This window comes from Alligator sinensis, unplaced genomic scaffold (assembly GCF_000455745.1).
Source record: "Alligator sinensis unplaced genomic scaffold, ASM45574v1 scaffold989_2, whole genome shotgun sequence".
Lineage (NCBI taxonomy): Eukaryota > Metazoa > Chordata > Crocodylia > Alligatoridae > Alligator > Alligator sinensis.
In genome coordinates, this window is record NW_005842162.1 from 124091 (window position 1) to 143014 (window position 18924).

The 18924-nt window shown below is 45.8% G+C and overlaps 1 long non-coding RNA gene across 1 annotated transcript in view; it reads right to left on the minus strand.

Annotated features, from left to right (window-relative positions):
• LOC106722305 overlaps positions 1-13584 on the minus strand; it is a 29187-nt gene extending 15603 nt beyond the window's left edge. Inside the window, exons 1-2 of the long non-coding RNA XR_001358192.2 lie at positions 13497-13584; positions 7889-8007 (exon numbers count right to left, since the gene is read on the minus strand). This is a non-coding gene — a long non-coding RNA (uncharacterized LOC106722305). The remainder of the gene's footprint in view (positions 1-7888; positions 8008-13496) is intronic.
• Between the last annotated feature and the right edge of the window lie 5340 nt (positions 13585-18924).

The window sequence follows — 18924 nt, forward strand, 5'->3', positions numbered from 1 at the left end:
GATGATCACTATCACCCAGGTGGTCAAGGACCTGGAGCCCCCTTACCAGATCATCGCCTGTGGCCAGGACCAGGTCCAACAGGGCATTTCCTCTGGTGGGACTGTGCACCTCCTGGGTTAAGTGGAGGTCCTGTACCTCAGCCAGGAACCTCCTGGAACAGTCTGACCTGGCTGACTGCTCCTCCCAGCAGATGTCCGGGTAATTTAGATCACCCATGACAACTACAACCCTTGCCTTAAGTGCCTCTGCAAGCTGGCCCGAAAATTCCCGGTCCAGCTCCTCCCCTTGGTTGGGAGGTCTGTAGTAGACCCCCACCATTAAATCCCTCTTCCCATGACCCCCTTGTATCTTGACCCAGAGCACTTCAGCTTGCCCCTCCTCCGACCCCATTTTCCTGGCAGAGGATATGTATTGCTCTTTGACATAGAGTGCCACACCCCCTCCCTTCCTTCCTTCTCTATCCCGCCTGTAGATCCTATAGCCCCTAATGCTAACTGCCCCAAATTGTTTAGATTAGAAGTATTGTCCATCTAAAATGCTTACCAGAGGGTCCTTTTCCAATGTGCAGCAATGCTTTCCATCTCAGTCTGTAGGGCAGCTGTCTCCAGGCAGAGCTCTGTTTACTGGCCACAGTCTGTTGGTCAGAGATGTGAAGAGGTGCAATCCCTCGCTGAGGCAGCAGCACCAACGGAAACCCCCAGTGTAGACCCGGTTATTCTGGCAAGCTTGTCTTACCAGTATAATTCATTGCACATGAAGGGGAGGTTCACTGTAGCATTATCCACACAAGCAACACATTGATACTATACCCCTATGCAGGTAAACAAAGTTCTTTGGGTAAATCTGATATCTTTTATTAGACCAACTCAAATAGTTGGAAAATTTCTTTTTTGCAAACTTTCGGGTATAAATACCCTTTGTCAGGCTGAGGAAGCATCTGCAGTTGGTCTGTGCTCTTTCTGGATGGAATGAATGGTGAAGAAGCCAGAGGCTGGTGTGCCCTTAGGTCAACATGGCTACAACCTATACCTATGCAGGTAAAGCATTCCAGCTGTAAATTGGGCCTGAGAGAGATGGCTTGGATCTGCAGGATTAAGTCACTCCATTTAACTCTGTTGTTTGAACTCCTGCATATGGAGGAGTAAGAACAGGCCTGGCCCTTGTCCTAATGAAATACAGACATCATCAAGCTGGCCTGAGGGCAGATTCTTGTCTTGGAGATGATGATTCCAGAGAAAACATCTCAGCCCAATCCCAATGTGTCCCTTTCTGCCCTTGCTATGCTTCTAAAGTCCTTAGCATTGTTCCTGCAGCGTGTACTGTCAGATGCCAAAAGGCTGTCTTCCTGTGAAATTAGGAAACACTTTGTGAAGTATTTTCAGCAAGCATGATGTCAGGAAAGCAGCCTGCAAGACATTTGTGCTGGGTATTTTCAACACACATAACTAACTCTTTGTTTTGGTGTGAATGGCTGTTTGTCTGTGCACCACAAAACAGATTAGCCAGCATGAACTGCAGCATCTTATTAATTTATATCTTTCTGTCTAAATTGCATCCTTTTTTCCCCTCAACTCTGCACCTACATCAACCAGCTTCAGAAATGATGCCAGGTTTTTCTAGTCCAAACTATTCAATTAAGTAGCTCCTCACTGTAATCCTTTTGTTATCAAATAGCTACAGTCTGGCTTAAGTGGATGTGCTAAAAATAAACATGCATGTGCCTGTGAGATCTGGAAGAGTTGGAAAGGACTCCAAGGGTCATCTAGTCTCTGCCATCTATCTATCACTGATATTTGTGTGGCCACATCAACAATAATCTCTGAACAGTCGCTAATGTATTTATTGTCCCGTACTGCCTGGGCAGCAGGGTAGTACTTGTGAACACATGGGAAGCTGAGGAACAGAGAGACTGAGTGACTTTGTTGAGGGATACAGGGAGAGTCTGTGGTGGAGCACGGGGTTGAGTCTGGATTTCCTCAGTGTCTGTGCCAGCCTCGATACAATGCAACCCATAAAGCTAACAAAAACTTAAACATCATGGGAACTGGCCATGCTACATCCATAGCCATCGATTCACATCACAAATGCTCATCCATCAGGATTCATTAACCTTCTTCAAACAACTCTGAGGACATTCTTCTTCACTAGTCCTAAGGGCAGAAAAGGAAGCTAAACTCTTAAGGGTAGACAGAGAGCCTCTAACTCACCAGAGGAGTTACTCATCCACATAGTCCCACTGAAGCCTGCTGTGAAGAAGGGGTTCCCACTTTAGCCCTGTGATCCTCTCCAAAGCACTGTGGATCTCTGAGAAGACACTTTTCTCCTTTCACAGACCACATTTGAAAGCATTTCCAGTTTTGCTCCATACGGCTCAATCGAGGTCTTTCTTCCTCTGCTTTCTGGTCTTTCAATTCTTTTACTTGCCCCTCACTGGCCAGATGCACAGCTCCTACACAGCTCATTGCACGAAAGGCAATGCTTTTGGACTGAGTTAGCGGTAAACATTTTTTCTGATGGGAGCACTGCTTTAACAGGTGCCTATGCATGGATAGAGTTTCCAGATTTGCATTCAGTCCGCTGGACTTGCAATTTTTAAGTTAAGAAGGATGCCAGTTATCCAGCAAGTTCTCCTTTGTTCTGGGTGCCAGGACGAGCGGGTGACTCTCAGGCCTGGTGGACACTACAAGGAGAACATGGGCCTTGTAAGACCTGTTAATGTTTGGTAGTAGTGTGTCTTGGAAAGCTTTTTACCTCAGCCAGTGAAAAGAGAACTGTATAGCACATGCTTCTAGTGGACTTGTGACATGCCACCTGGTGCACCACCTGGTCAATGCAGAGACTGGCTGGACCCCCCCCTTCCCCACAGCTCCGGAGCCCCTGGGGTGAGCACCTTGGGCATTTGCCTTCCCCTTCATCCCTTCCTGAATTCAGCAGCAGGGAGAAGGAAGGGATGAGGAATAGTGGTGCTCAGCTCTTGCTTTCACACAACTCCAAAGGGCGTTACAAATGCACTGCCACGTCCCCTTAGATCTGCCCCCGTTTCCTCCATTTTAACAGAAGGTGAACGAGAGTCACAAGAGTTGTCTCAGATCCCATAGGAAGTTTGTGGCAGACCCAAAGGCAGAACTCAGATCTTCTGACTCTGAGACATGTGTTTTACCCACAAGACTTCTTGTCTTCTCTGCTGCCTACAGAATGAGTGACAATTAAGGCTTGTCTAAACAGAAAAACCATAGCAAAGTAGCATAGTGTAGGCGGTGCAGTCTCCCTAGGGATGAGCATAAAGGTGCCTTTTACCATTAACCCTGTTTTCACAAGGAAAGTCTGGGCTGCAAACAGATCACCCTAAGCAGCACCAGAGGCAGAGTTTCACTATTACAATGGTTCTCAATCCTTTTGGACCCGAGGCACCCCTCAGAAAATGCCAGCTCTTAGCTTTCACTTATTTCTAGGCTATGGAAAGATACTAGAGCAATTCTTCTGTTGCAGATTACTCAGAAAGCCCACAGCAGGTCAGAATGTTTTTGACACTATGGATTTCTATTTGAAATATCTGAGTTTATCTTGCGAATCACATGGAGGTGTTTGCAAATCATCTGTAGGTGTTTGCTATGGCATCCTGGTTGAGAATCTCTTTACTAGTATAACCATATTAGTAACCATATTAGTCACACCTGGTACGAGCAAACTTGTACTGGCACAAAAGCTATTCTCAGACTAAGCCATTATCAAAGGTAGAAGATGTTAGCATCAGAAGCTTGAGATTTGTCTTTTTATTCAGAGGTCATACACATTACTCTGAACTTCTTTTGATCTAGACATAGGGTTAGGAAACAACAACAGCAGCTGTTCTTATGTCATCTAGTCATCTCCTCTCAAGTCTCCAAGGCCAAGAATTATTAAAGCCCGTTTTATTTTTCTTGGCTGATCCAATATACAACACAAAGCTATTATAGCAATGAGCCACATAAAAGGTCTGGCAGGATACATCTGTGGGTAAGATACTGGTGGACTAATGGTGGTGGTAGACTTGTGGTGCAAGGCTGACAATTTAGGCAGTTAGTACCAGATTTCCAAAAAGCACATTATCCAGGATCCAAGCCAGGTTATCCAAAGGGTGCAACATGGTGTATGCAGGTTAGGGATTGAGATCTTTGGAAAACATGGGCAGAAGCACTACTATGGGAGGGTCTGGGGTTTCTGAAGGAGGAAGAAAAGAAACTGAGATTTTGTTCAAAATCTGGTCCTTGCTGTGGGTGACTGGCATTGGAGTATCTGGCCCTTTTACAATTGATAGTAGGTGCAGATCTCTTCAAGGCAGATTTGTACCCTCAATAAGCTGTTTAGGTGCACATTTTCCCCCAATAACTTAATCCTTTAAAAAATTAAAACAAAAGTGATCTCAAATTTGAAAAGCCTCTCTCCTCTTCTCCCCAGAACAGGTACAGTTTGGTCTGTGCTTGTCCAAGTTTGGGACAGAATTTTGAATCATATCTTGTTATGTCTGGAATGGTCTGTCAATTCCTTCCACCCATTCAAGGGCAGTTTGAGATAAGTCTGATTCTTGGATTTCAATTGTTTGCAAAACAATCCATACGCAGTACAGATGCCTCCATAGCTGGAAGCTTCTTTAGCAAAATACAAATATTGTTCATCATATTATCAAGACTTTCAGTCCTATTTCCTGTGGCACGAAGAAGTCTTCAGGCCACAGCATCCCTTTTGCTTATACTAGTTTGCATGCCAGAACTCTGAAAAATACTGAGGGAACAACTTTTGACTAAAATAGTTCTAAAAGTTAGGTTGCCCTGGAGGGCAACAACACGCCTGATGAGTAAAATCAGACTTTCCTAGTTTCATAGTTTCATAGTTGGTAGGGTCGGAAGAGACCTGAGCAGATCATCAAGTCCGACCCCCTGCCATGGCAGGAAAAAGTACTGGGGTCAAATAACCCCAGCAAGGTGTTTGTCTATCCTCCTCTTAAAGACCCCCCGGGTAGGAGCCAGCACCACTTCTCTTGGAAGTTGGTTCCAGATCCTAGCCACCCTGACAGTGAAGTAGCGCCTCCTGATGTCTAGTCTGAATCTACCCTCTGCCAGCTTGTGACCATTATTTCTTGTCACTCCTGGGAGTGCTCGGAGGAACAGGGACTCCCCCAATGCCTGCTGGTCCCCCCTGACTAGTTTGTAACAGGCCACCAGATCCCCTCTCAGCCTTCTCTTGTGGAGGCTGAACAGGTTCAGGTCCCTTAGCCTCTCCTCGTAGGGCCTGTCCTGCTGCCCCCTGATCATGCGGGTGGTCCTCCTCTGGACCCTCTCCATGTTGTCCACATCTCTCCTGAAGTGCGGCGCCCAGAACTGGACTCAGTACTCCAACTGCAGTTTGACCAGTCGCATAGAGTAGGACCTTCCTCTTGGTAGGAAATTTCTATTTTCTAAAATTTGCTTTCAAGTCTGAGGACGCCATTTTGAAAATTTCCCTTTGATCAGAGATGCTGTTTTCACTGATGCATGGTGTTTCTGAAATAAAATACGTTCCCTGACCTTGTGGTTGCTCAGTAAAACTGATATTTAGTAACAGCACTAGTAGGGACAAATACCATATTTTCCCACATATCACATGCCCCAAATAAAACACAGACCTTGTTTTTGAAAGACAGAATATAGAGAAAAAGAGATTTTTTCCTGAGTCATGGCCAACTGTTTAATATAAAGGAAGTCCTCCAGGAAACACCGAGTGCCCAGGATGCAGCATCCCTGCACACAGACTTGCTGAGGCAGCAGGGACTTTCTGGCATGGCAGGACAACAACAAGGTTAAGCCCCAGATCCTTGCAAAGGCAGTAGCAAGACTATTGCTTCTTTATGGTTAATAGTTCTTCATAGAAGTACATCTAAATAAGAAATTGTTGTTTCCACATCACAAGCCTCATCAAGATATTGCAGACCACCTGAAGCAGCTCACTTGCCCTCAGGCAGTTCAGCAGCTCTTCAGCCAAAAGCTACTGTCTCACCAGCAGCGGTGAGGTTAACACTGGACTCCACCCCTACTTTTTGCAGCCTCAGGGAGAAGTCACATCCATTTTGGTGGCCATGAGTCATGGTGTCTGCTTGTTCTCTTCTGCCCTGCTTCTATTCCAGCAAAGAAAAATCAGCTTCCCCCACTTAAGATATTTTTCCCGATTTTGGAGGTCTGATTTTGGGGGGAAAGGTGCATGGGCTATGCAAGTAAATACAGTATGTTCATTTTGCTGAGCTGCTGCGAGACTCTCGCTACGTGGACTTCCCTCAAGCCGCTGACTCTGGAGGTCTGTCTCAAGATGTCAAGGCTCCAAGTCTTCTCCCTACAGCAAGGACCTCTCAGACCCTGTTAGAGCAGGTTTCCAGAGCGTTGGGGCTCCCAGCTCCACAGCAGAAAGTCTGGAAATTCTGGCGTGGCTGGTTTCCTCACAGTCGTGGCCGCTGAAATCCCAGGGATTTCAGCACAGGAGTCATCTGTGTGCCTGGTTGCACCTGCCCAAAACCTATGGACTCTGAAGCCCTGCCAAGTGACTGGCCCTGTTCTGCAGACCCTCAAACTCCAGAGTCTGTGACTCCTCATCTGTCCTGCCAGCCAACTTGCTCCAATACTGGGGTAGTCGGGGCTCCCAGATCCCCAGTTGTGGGCAGTCTGGAGGCTACGTCAGGGCCAGAGTCAGGGATCCTGAAAACACTGGGTTCCTGGCCCGGTGCAAACCACCAGGAGTTCAGGCTGGATTCTAATGGATCTTTGCCTTGGATTCAGCAAAAGCTCAGCAAATGCAAGGTGCTTTCAAATATAATCCTTCTGGGTTCACTGAATCATCACATTCTGTTTCAAAAAACTTTTGTTTCATCAGAAAATTCCTGAAGTAATGAGCTCATTCCAGAAAGCAGGTTAGACCAGGGATGACCACAAATGTCACAAGCAGCCTCTGTATATGGCACACAGAAGAGCAGGGGAGGGGAAGGCAGCACAGCCACAGACAGGAAAGGGAGCAAAACACAGGGCAGCAGATGGGGCAGGGGAATGAGGTCAGTGTGGCACTCAAGGAAGGTTTGGATATTAATTTGTGGCATGCCTACCAAAAAGGTTGGCGCCCACTGGGTTAAACAAATAGCTGTTAAAGGTGGTCTAGGTCAGTGTTTCTCAACCTGTGGGTCACAACCCAAAAGTGGGTCACAAGAATATATGAAAGGGTCATAAACAAACTTTAAAAATGGATTCGCTTTTAAAGGAGAAAAATGTGGGAAATGGTAGATTTTCCCTTGCAGGCTGGCAGAATTCCATCTAGGTACAGGGCTTCATTGCAGGGGTTGGACTAGGCAGCTTTTTGAGTTCCCTTCTGACTATATTTCTATGTTTTCATAAGTTGGCATGCAGCATGCACAGGTGCACACACGTACTAACACACACACACACACACACACACACACACACACACACACACACACACAGAGTATGACAAATGCAAAGGCTGTATTGGAAAGAGTTATTTCCAGGCTCATAAAAGGATATTAGGAACAGCGGAAAAATGAAATAAAAAACTATTAAGAGTGACTCAGTAGTGTCCCATTAACTCTGCGGGAAACTTTGCCATTTATAATGGTACTGCGGGATTATATGGCTCAGTCAGATAGGAAATGTGATCTCTTTGTTTCCACTGGTCTTTTCCATTATAGTTTTAAGCTAGCAGTTTGTTCACATTTCCTCTTTCATCCTGTAAAAATGGGAGCTTTCTGCTAACCTGCCAAACATGCCGACTGTTACTCCTCTCTCTCACCACCCTCCTGCAGAGATGGCTGTACATTCATAGTTCTGTCTTGCTGTTTAAACCCAGCTGGTTATGACACTTCCTCCATTCACCCACCTGTACAATGAGAATGAGACTGACTTGTCTCCCAGGCGTGTTGGATAGTTTCATTGGTTAACGTCTGGAAAAGCCTGAACTGAAAGGTCCAGATAAGCACCAACTGAACAGCATGATTCCTGTAAAAACAAGGGGAAAAAAAACATGATCCAAGAGATGCTAACCAGAAGGCTCTCTATAAAGCCAGCTGTTCTGTCTCTCTATGTTGTCTCATATGTTTCTACAACATTTATTCCAGTGGGATCACAGCATTATGATACTGGAATGTTGTACACTCCAAAATGGTCATCCCTGAAAAATAAGATTTACATAACAGCACTAAATGCAGCTGGATGCTAGAAATAAAGATGAGTGTTGTGTTTGGTCACCAGTTCACATGACTGGTTACAGGTTTACCTCACGTCCCTTGCTAGACCTTGGCCAACATCTTGAGCATGTCTGAGGGAAAGAAAAGGCATCTTTCTTTTGTCTTATTTAAACTGAATGCTCCTGACCAGGGATCTGTGGATCATTCGGTCTCCTATGACAACCTGGAAAGTTCGTTGTCTGCCTCTGAGGGAGCTCTGTAGCTACTTTCGTGTAATGGACCAATTTCAAAGCAGCCACTGCTTCTCAGGAAAGCAAGAGAAAGTGCAGTGTAAAGAGAATAAACTCTCATCTGAAACTCTAGTCAGCAAAGTGAGGGACTGCCCACTGAGATGGGCTACATCTTTTTAATCAAAAATAATATCTGGCAATGGAGGAAAAACAGTCCTCAAAAAAGGACAAATGTAAAGTTGCCATGAGGTACAGCAAGTGAACACGTGTTTCACAGCAAGCCTTAGGGACTATGATAATTAAATGGCTGGTGAGTTTTCTCCCCAGGGGAATGCCTGCAACTACTGTATAAAGGTTTGGTGCATGGGGCCAATAAAGGGATCACAGATTCTGAGCTCCCTGGGATACTCTCTGTACTATGCTTCCCTCAAATTCTCCTGGCTTGATGTAATATAGCACGTGCAGTATATTTAAGGAGGAGTGTGGTGCAATGCATTCTTAGGGCAGATTCTTTCGTGCCATAGACAATATTATTTAAAATCATAGGGTGGAGGATCTCATTTGAAGGTAAGGAAAATGAAATGATGCCCACGCTTATAATCATATGATTTTTTTTCCCTAGTATGATTCCTGTGGAAACTTGACATACATACATTGCACGTTGCATCATATTACATTTGATATTATATGTATTGAAAGACAAACTGTGAAATATGTTCTATCAGACATTGAAATACAGTGCACTCTATTGACCTTGCCCCCTTCTTACCAGCATGGAGCTCAGGTCCAGCTCCTTGTGGCAGTGAGTGGGGACCTCCTGAATCTCTGAATCAATTGGGAGGCTTCTGATTTGATTCAGACCTTTTAATGGGTCTCCCTATTTAATTTGGATTTGGAGATTCAGCCCCCGAATCAGGCCAAATGTCCTCCAAATTGAATCGGCTACCAAAGCTTCGCACAGCCCTAGTTCATCCAGTTCTGGGTGCCACACTTTAAGGCGGATGTGGAGAAGCTTGAGAGAGTCCATAGAAGAGCCACTCATATGATTAGAGGCCTGAAGAGCAAGCCATACGAGAAAAGGCTGACAGATGTGGGACTGTTCAGCCTAGAAAAGAGAAGACTTTGGGGGGATTTGGTGATGGCTTACAAATATATCAGGGATGAGCTCAGGGGCTAGGCAAACAAATATTTGCCAAAGCACCCCAGGGGAAACCAGGAGGAACGGTCATAAACTCCTAGAACAGTGGTTCCCAACCTTTTTTTGCCACAACCCACTGCTGGGAGCGGAGTGCAGCGGTGGCAGGGGAGCTCCCAGCACACAGTGCAGCTCAGCCCTTGTGTGTGGCGTTGCCGGCATTGCCCCCACAACCCTCATTTGGGTCACGACCTGAGGTTGGGAACCGCTGTCCTAGAAGAAGGTTTCAGACTGGATATAAGGAAAAATGTCTTCACAGTTCATGTGACCAGACTCTGGAATAGACTCCCAACAGGGGTGGTGCAGGCATCTACCCTGGAGAGCTTCAAAAGGAGACCAGACGCACACCTTGCTGGGGTTATTTGACCCCAGCAGTCTTTCCTGCCCAGAGCAGGGGGCTGAACCCAATGATCTCACGAGGTCCCTTCCAGCCCTAAACTTCTGTGAATCTATGAATATTGATGAAGTGCGTAACTCGCTTACGCACATAGCATCTTTCAGTTCTACTGTCTACTTTGTAATAGAAGTACACACCATTTAACTGCATAATTGGTGAACGTGAAGTGACAAGAAGCTGTCAGTGTCAAGACTGTTAAGCAGCCTAGAACTGACTAGGTCCTTTTAATCTCACAGCTACTATTTGGGGAACAGGGGGCTTTGAGAAACAGGGTGGGTATAGAGCCTTACTAAAATACAAAAAGCTTAATGCGTAGGCAGTTCCTGTAGTTAATGAATATTGTGTACTTTGAGTTGGGGTAAAACTCTGGCTAAATGCATGGCCTATTTCCAGTCCTCAGGCTATGCACTTAAACAGAGTGCATTGTGTTGATATATAGATTACCACAACATGGTAGTATATAAGGTAATGGTTTAGGCCAATATTTAAAGTTATTTTCCATATTATTTATCATCAGTGTAAGGAAACAGGTGTGTGCATCACCCAGCTGCTGCCGAGTTGTCACACCAGTCAGGTTGCTAATGATGAAGGCTCAGTTGCAATGAGCTGGGCCTGTGGCTCAGAGAGATGATCCAGAAATGCCGCAGCAGCTACCAAAATGGTGAAATAGCATGTGAGTAGAGGACACATGGTTGTCCAAAGAAAGGCTTCAAGGTTGCTCTGAAAAGGGCACTTGGACAAGTTTGACCGAATGGCTAATGTTTTGGAGCTCTAAGAGCTCTAAGCACCTGCAGTGGAGGGCCATGGGGAAGGAAGGCAGTAGCCTGTTTGAACTTGCAACAGTAGCACCTTGTCATTGGACAGGAAAAAGTACATAAGACAAAGGATGTATCAGCAGGGAGCAGGTCAGAGCTGCAAGGGCAGACCAGTTCACACATTAAGTGGTGCTGTGAATGATGTGACAAAAGGTGCTCTGAGCACATCGGCCTGCACAGTCATCTGCACGCTCACCATGCTTGACTCACCTACCCCAGCACAGCACTGTCACCTTCTGCTATCAGGGGTTCAAGGGGAAGAGGATTTTAGTGCTAAGTACTAAGTACCCCTTGAAAACATGGGACAATTCATTTAGATGCCTGACTATAGACTCAGGGGCTTAATCTTAAGTTTCTATTATTCCAGATCCTGGTTCTACTGCTCTGTATATATCATGCTGCTTTTCACCTCCATTTATCAGCAGAAAGAGGCTAAACTGCACCCCACCCCAGGAGAGCGCTGTGCCGTAATTTGCCAGTATGAGATTTAATAAGAAATAAGTTGTTCACAGTTTTGTGTGGGTGTGCTGCTAACCAGCCCTTACATCTCTTTTCAAAGCTCTGTTTAAATTTTCTCCATTGATTCTACTCTAAGTCGCACAGCATGAAAACCACACACTGTTTCCAGCACTTGAGGGGTGATGTTCAATGGCCAGAGCACATCCGGTAGGTTATAGTGGAGGAAACTCTGGTCAAGAATTCTGAGAATCGTATTCAAGTAAAGGATGTTGGGTGGATACTGCTTCTATTTATATGACCCCTTTCTTGCTTTTCTTGCACAGAAAACATTACACCCCCCCTTTGAAAGAATAACTGATTCACCACCACAAGTCTGCAGTATGACTGCATTTTTACTGCTCAGTTTAGCAAACTATATATTAGAATAATTCACCTGAGTATGGTAAACATGACAAGATCTTCGTAGTCAGAGCTTACGTGCCTCCAAATGATCCAAAAGATTAGCTAGGTCAGCTTGGGGTTTACAGAGCTCAAAGATCGAATGTTTATGACTGAAAAGTAATGGGAAGCTGGATGACAGCTTTCTATTGACTCTGAAAAACGACAAACATAAAATCCACCAAAGCCATGTGACCTAACATTTCTGTTGAAACTAACAGGAAATGTAAATGCAAACAATTAGAGTGGATACCCTTAAAAGCTCAACATTTACCTGCACACCTGCACAGACACCAGGCATTTTTTTATAGTTGGACTAGTTGCTATTGGGTAACGTTATCAACTGTGGAAGGGTGAATGTTGAGTTACTGACAGTGCAAAGTGACTGCAAATCGAAAGCCACAGAGCTGCTGCAGCTGCTGCAGTCTAGTATCAGATCCTACTTTCTCTTGGCAAAGCTCCACCCCTTGAGCCCCCAGTCCAGTGTCCCAGCCCCTGAACTACATTGTCCTTTCAAACCTCTATCTAATGCTTTCCAGCTTGCCAGGAGACCATGAAGGTTTTGTGTCAGTCATCCCCACCTTGGACACAGGACAGAGCTGCCAAACACAGCATCAGGCCAGGCACTCCTGACAACTGTGCTCTGTTTAAACGCTGGCTTCTCATGCCCCTTCAGGTGCTCCTTTATAGCCGGAAGTGTTTGACCCTGTTTACTTGAGAGACTGCTTCTTGCCTTGTGCTTCACTGCAGCACTGAAGACTGGCCAGCAAGTTTCTGCTGTCAGTTCTTAAGTTAAAAGCCTGCAGAACTTTCTTGAGTAGGGGGCTGCCTCTGACATCCTCATCAGAGCTTCACCACTTGAAAGGCCAGGGGTTGGGGATTGCCTTCTGTGTACTATGCTTGGTAGGTCCAAGGCCTGTGCCTGATTTCATTATACTTCCTAGAGCAGGGACAAATACATCCCTGAGCAAAATGCCTGGCAAAGCAGCTATGGATCCAATGGCATGTAGAGCAGGGCAAAATTTTTCAGCTGAATATTTTATTTCCTGAAAGACACAAATTTGAGCCAACTGCAGCTATTCACAAGCCCTGTCAAACAGCTTCAGTCCAAAGAAATGCCAAAAAAAAAAAGGAAAACACAAACATGCAGCCAACATGTTTTATACAAAATATTTTGATTTTTCATTCTGCAATGACATTTTATTTTGAAATGTGCCTACATTTTAATTTAAGAAGAGTAAAAATGCATCCCTCTCTGAAAATAGAGGGCAATGTTTAGTTTTAAGGCAGATAAAGTGTTCACTTTGACCTGATTTGTATTTTTGGTGGAGGCAACAAAATGAGAAAATAATTAATTCTGTGCAAACTTCCATGATTTTTTCTTTAATTCTTTTAATTGGGTTGGTAATTTAAACAATTCCAATTTGCCCAGGTCTACAGGCACAGCCACATTCCCGTGCAAAGCCATTTCAAGGAACCCAGGAGAGGGCACAGGGCTTCTTTTCTCTGGGTATTCAGCAACACCTTCACAAACATGCCCCGCCATAGTGGAAGGGGTTTGTCAGATAAGCAGCTGCCTTTTGAACCTTCCTGGTGGCAGAACTGAAATCCTGCACTTGATATCATCAGAGTATCACGCGTAGCTCCAAGCTCAGGAGCCTGGATCACCAGGCTGGGAGAAGGCATCGGGAGGAAGAAAGAAGGAGACATCTCACCCCAGGTGCCAGAAGAGACGTTTGGAAATGTGAACTGTAAATAGAGACTCACCAGACTGTGCCAGATGCTGCTCTGTCATACAAGAGCCATCGCAAACACTCTGTTTCCTTTCCTACTGAGAGAGGAGCCACTGAACCTTGAACCCTGAAGCCCTTCCCCCCCCCCAAATATATATTTACGCAAGACTCTGCAGCATTTGACCACATGCATCTAGAAATGGCCTGGTTTGTTTGTGTCCGGAGTTACATATGTGCATGCTTATGCAAATATACAGCAAATCCAACCCAGGTGCCAACAACAGGAAATTCCACCCAAGTAACAGAAACTTCATTAATTCATTGAAATGCATTTGCACCAGTATTAATTACTAAAAACATGCTAATGCACTGGGACTCTAGGAGCTTGTTAATCATTCATTTGCATTTTATCCTCTGGAGAAGCAAGTCAACAGTAACTAGGAACAGTACCTAAGTAGGCAAACCAAGGTGCACTTGAGGTCAGATTGCTGAATGCTATTCAGTCAGTGTTTTTGAAAACAGGTCATTTCCAGATAGTGCTCGTGGTGGCTGTTCTATACAACTCATTGATAGGTACCAAATCAATATGGTCATGTTTATGCTGCGCTGATAGCTTAAGGACACTGATGAAAGAATAATATGTATTTTGGATCAGACTTAAGCTTGTTCTTCTGTGATGAAATATAAATAATGCATGTTGCTTATGGGCCTGACCCAAATCCTATTGGAGTCAATACGTCTGAGCCCAGTCTCAAAGGTGCTTTGCTGAATCAAGAATTTGGTTTAAACACACACACACGCACACACATTATATATATAGATATAGATATAAAGATATATAATGCATGTATGTATGTATATGTATATGTATATGATGGAAACATCACTGGATTAGTAAAGAAAATGCGTGAGCACGGAGAACCAACTGGCTAGTACTGTGCCCTGGACTGTGGCACAGCAGATGGAACAGGATTTGCAACCAGAGATTTGCTTCTTCGGCAGGAGATGTCACCTTTTTTGCCACTGATGTGTATCAAACAGCCATTTAAACACCGATCTTTGGTGGCAAAAAAGGAAGTGACCTCTCCTATTGTAACAGACAACCTTCAGCCACTGCTCCTGCACTGTGCGCCACTTCCCTCCTGCCAGAGCTGGAGTTGCTGAAGGCTCAACATGTCGGGGGGAAGGCAGGGACAGGGATGGGAGGCTGAGGCATCCCTCTAGTGCCCACCCCACCCTTTAAGCAGCACCCGGAGCTCTTGCCCCACTCGCCCACGTATTGCTATACTACTGCGTGAGTAGCATTGGTCACGCCATTCAACCTGCCCCCTGGGCCTGATGAGCTTGACACCCCTGCTCTAGAGGCAGAGATTGGGTAACAAGGAGTAGAGCTGTGGCCTTGCCCCCACAGCATGGAAGCCAGGCAGTCCCTTGGGAGCAGCAGCAGCAATCCTTTCTTTCCACCTGAAGCACAGAATGGGTCCTGGTGCTTCCCTAGCACCCAGCCTGTATCTGCTTGCATGAATGCCTTGATCTGTTGCACTTTCCTTCCTTCTACATGCACAGCCGGGCTGTCTTGGCACTGAGTTCCTCTTGGCACGGAAAGCATGGTTCCCCCTTTCATTGAGGTATTGTCCCAGGTTGCCTGAAGGCTCAGGCAGATGCTGCCAAACTGATTACACTCAGAGCAGCTCCAAATCTTAGAGTCATTGTTTCAGGCTGTCTGAAGCCTCATGTTGATGTCACTGCCCCAGTTACACCAGGAACAGTTCCCCTTTTGGTGCAATTGTCTCAGGCTCTCTGAAGAGTCAGGGCTTGTCTGCATGACCGAATTTACCAGCATCCTGAGACTGGTAGAATTATATCATAGTTGTTTCCAGTATAACTCCCTGTGTGAAAACTCTTAGTCTGGATTAGGAGTAGTTTTGATTCATTTTATATAACTTTGGGATTGATTATAGTATATTCCACATTAGGGATTAGCCTGTACTACAGCTATGCTATACTATAACTGCTGAGACCAAAGCCAGAGGTTCCTGGGTAGAACGTCTTCCCCCTCCTCTCAGGATCAGGCTGATTGCCATATTTGGGGTCAGGAAGGAATTTTACCCTATAGTTAGATTGATATGGACTGGTGGGGGCAGGTTGTCTTTCTCCCTAGCAAGAGGCATGGCCCTCTTTCTGGAATCTCTTGAGTGTATATTAACAACCTTTTATAGAAGCAGGACATCGGCTGCTGTGGGTCCCCTGCTTCCCCTGTGGCAGGTTATGTCTTGTGTTGTGTCAAGTAGTTTTACAAAGAGTTTAGATTATGGGAAAGTGTATAGGATGGTTTGGATTGGGATGATCCTGCCTCAGGGAGGTGGTTGGATTAGATGACTCCCGGAGGTCCCTTCCAGCCCCACCTCTTCTCTATGATTCTATGAAAGACTCTTAGCAGAAGCAGTTTATGCCAATAGAAGCCAACCTTTTTGGTAGGCATACAACAAATTAGCCTCACACCCTCTCTGAGTGCCACTCGGATCCCCTTACCCTACCCAATCATCTGTTCTGGGTTCTTCTCTTTGTTGTGTGCTCCTTCCCTGATCTGCTCTGCTTTCTGCTTCCTGTCCTGTGCTCCTTGCCCAATCTGTTGCTCTGTTTTCTGCTCCCCACCCTATCTGCTACTGCGCTGCCTGTCCCCTCCCTGGTCTGCTATGTACCACAGACAGGCTACCCAATCCACAGGTTGGCCACCCCTGGTTTATACCATCAGAGGGATTTCTTTTAGGGCTGTGCGAAGCTTCACCGGCTGTTTTGTTTCGATGATGTTTTGACTCATTTTGAACTCGAAACAGCAAAATCAAAATGAAATGAAGGGCTTTGAAACAGCCTCAAAATAAAACGAGGCCAGTTGAGACGTTTCACATTTCAAAGCAGCCAGACAGGTGGTGGGAAGCAGGGGAGAGCCAGGGCTGTGCTCCCAGTGTCTCCGCAGCCCCATGTGTCTCAGCCCGGCGGGGAGCACAGCCCTGGCTCTCCCCACATCCCGCCACCGGACTGCGCTCTGATCGGCTCCGCCAGGCCCATGGAGCTCAGCCTGGTGGCGGAAGGCGGGCAGAGCCGGTGCTGCGCTCTGCCTCCTGCCACCGAGCTGAGCTCCATGGGGCTGTGAGCTGCCGGGAACTGAGCCCGGCAGGGGGAGATGCTTCCTGCCGCTGGGCTCAGTTCCCAGCACTGGGAAACTCAGCCCGGCTGGGGGAGGCGGAACGAAACAGTGCTTTCGAAACAAAACGAAACTGGAAACGAAACACTGTTCCGTCGAAACGGAAGTCAAAGTGGAACGGTGCTGTTTCGCATAGCCCTAATTTCTTTAGCCACCATAATTAAATTAAATCCACCAGAACAACAAAACTTGCCTAGGCAAAAGGGCTGTTTTGCTGGTATAAGCTGTACATGGGGAGAAGGGGAGGTGGGGGTTGCTGGCATAACTGTCGCGCAAACATGATTTTTGTTCCACACTCCTGGCCAACACTGTTATGCCAACAAACTTCCATAGCACTGTATTTGTCAGTATGCTAGTGACTTTCCCCATTCAGGTAAGCCTTCACAAGGTAAATATTTTATCTGTCATTCTCAGGGCAGCTTCTTCTCTCACATTATCTCAGGCTCACTGAAGACACAAGGCAAGCTGTTTCACTGAAACAGCTGCACTCAATTCATGTTTTCAAACTTTCATGAAGACTAGACATTTACTTTAAAAAAATTAGATTCTGGGATGGCTGCATGTTTCCAGGAGCTGAGGCTCACTGCAATAGCCTGCAGTGCCTGTTCCTTAGCTAGGACCCTAGTTCAGTAGGAATAGGATCATGCTCGTATGGCCATACAGCATAAGCATATCAGAAAGATAACAATAGTATTTTATGTGGCCGTTTACATGCCTAAAGCACTGGACAATTTCAATAATTAAACAACAGTTACTGAGCAAGGGTCCTGATCACTGGGTACTTTGTATGTGTAGTGCGGGCGGTATCACCATAAGACTCTTAGCTTTTAATAAAAGGGACTAGGGCAGTTAACAATGTCAGCTGGCTAAAAGAACATTTTCTTCCAGCTTTCACCACCAGTATCTGTTCCTTGTTAAATACAGCAGCGGTTCTCAAAATGTGTTAGGTTACATGCCCCTTTTGAAGTATGCTGTGTACTAGTAGCATAATGGGGAGTATGAGAAAGGTGACTGGGGCAGCCATTGGAGGAGGAGGGGTGCAAAAATAGCAGCTGCAGCCATTAAAGCCATGGCAGCTGGTGCTGCCCCACATACCAGGGCTGCCCAGGGTGCAAAGATTGCCCTGTTGTATTGCTGCTGTGTACCCCAGGTTTCCATGTTTGGGTAACCGCATGTCACTACATCCACAATGCAGCTCTCCAGCCACCTAAGACAGAATCACAGAGTCCCTCTTCATTTTTTCTTGGCCTTCTTTTCCTCCACTTATATTGCCCCTTCCCCTTCTCCTCCTTTCCCGTTCCTAACTCTGGAAGTCTGCCCACAGGACTGCATGAATCCCAGCCTAAGAAACCCTGAAAGACAGCAATGTCCTCTGTATCCCAGACCTTTTCTCACCCCAGCCTGCTTTACATTCCTATGTCCTTTGCATGGGTACTCCATTGGCAGAAACCTCATTTAAAGTCCCAATTAACTTTGAAATATTTACTATCCTGTTTAAGAGGACTTAAGGAGACACCAAAGGCAATTATTTCATCAAAGACAGCTTTGTCTTTTGCTGATCGCCCCCTCCCCCGCCACCCTCTCAGCCTTGCTATTTATATTTTCTTATTTCCCTTCTCTTTGTTAAGAAAAAAATTAATTGCTGGGTGCTTCTACAATAGGTCCCAAAATTAATGTCCTACAGTTGCAGTAAACTAAACTTCTATTACAATCCCCAGATAATTTTTATTTTCTCTCTAACTGGCTCCATGTGTATAGACCAGCTGCCCTGTGACTCCTCCAGTCCCATGAGGCTGATCTGCTCTGCATGCTGCAGCTGACATACTTAAGACCCTGAGTTAGACACAGGCATAGTGGCATTTAGATAAAAGTGGTTTGTTTGGTAATGAAACGCAGTGAGCTCACGGATGGCACATCCAACGAGTGCAGCAGAGGAATACAGCATGTGGTCAGTCTTCAAGCTGCTTGCCCTGGTCTTCTGTGGTCCCTTTGCAATAGGACTGTTTCTCATGCAGAATTATCTCCCGTTTGAGCTGTGATCCCTTGGTTTCATAATCCCAGTTAGATGAGCACAGACCCTCCACAGGACAGATTTCCCAAAGAGATAACGCCCAGATCCCATGGGCACTTTCTGATTGCAGTGGGAGACAGGTACCTAAATCCCTTTGGAGATCTGGCCTTAGTGCCTATTTGGGTTTCTAATGCATGGGCACATTTTTGCCAGCTCCCATTGAGATCTGACCATCAGTTACAAAGG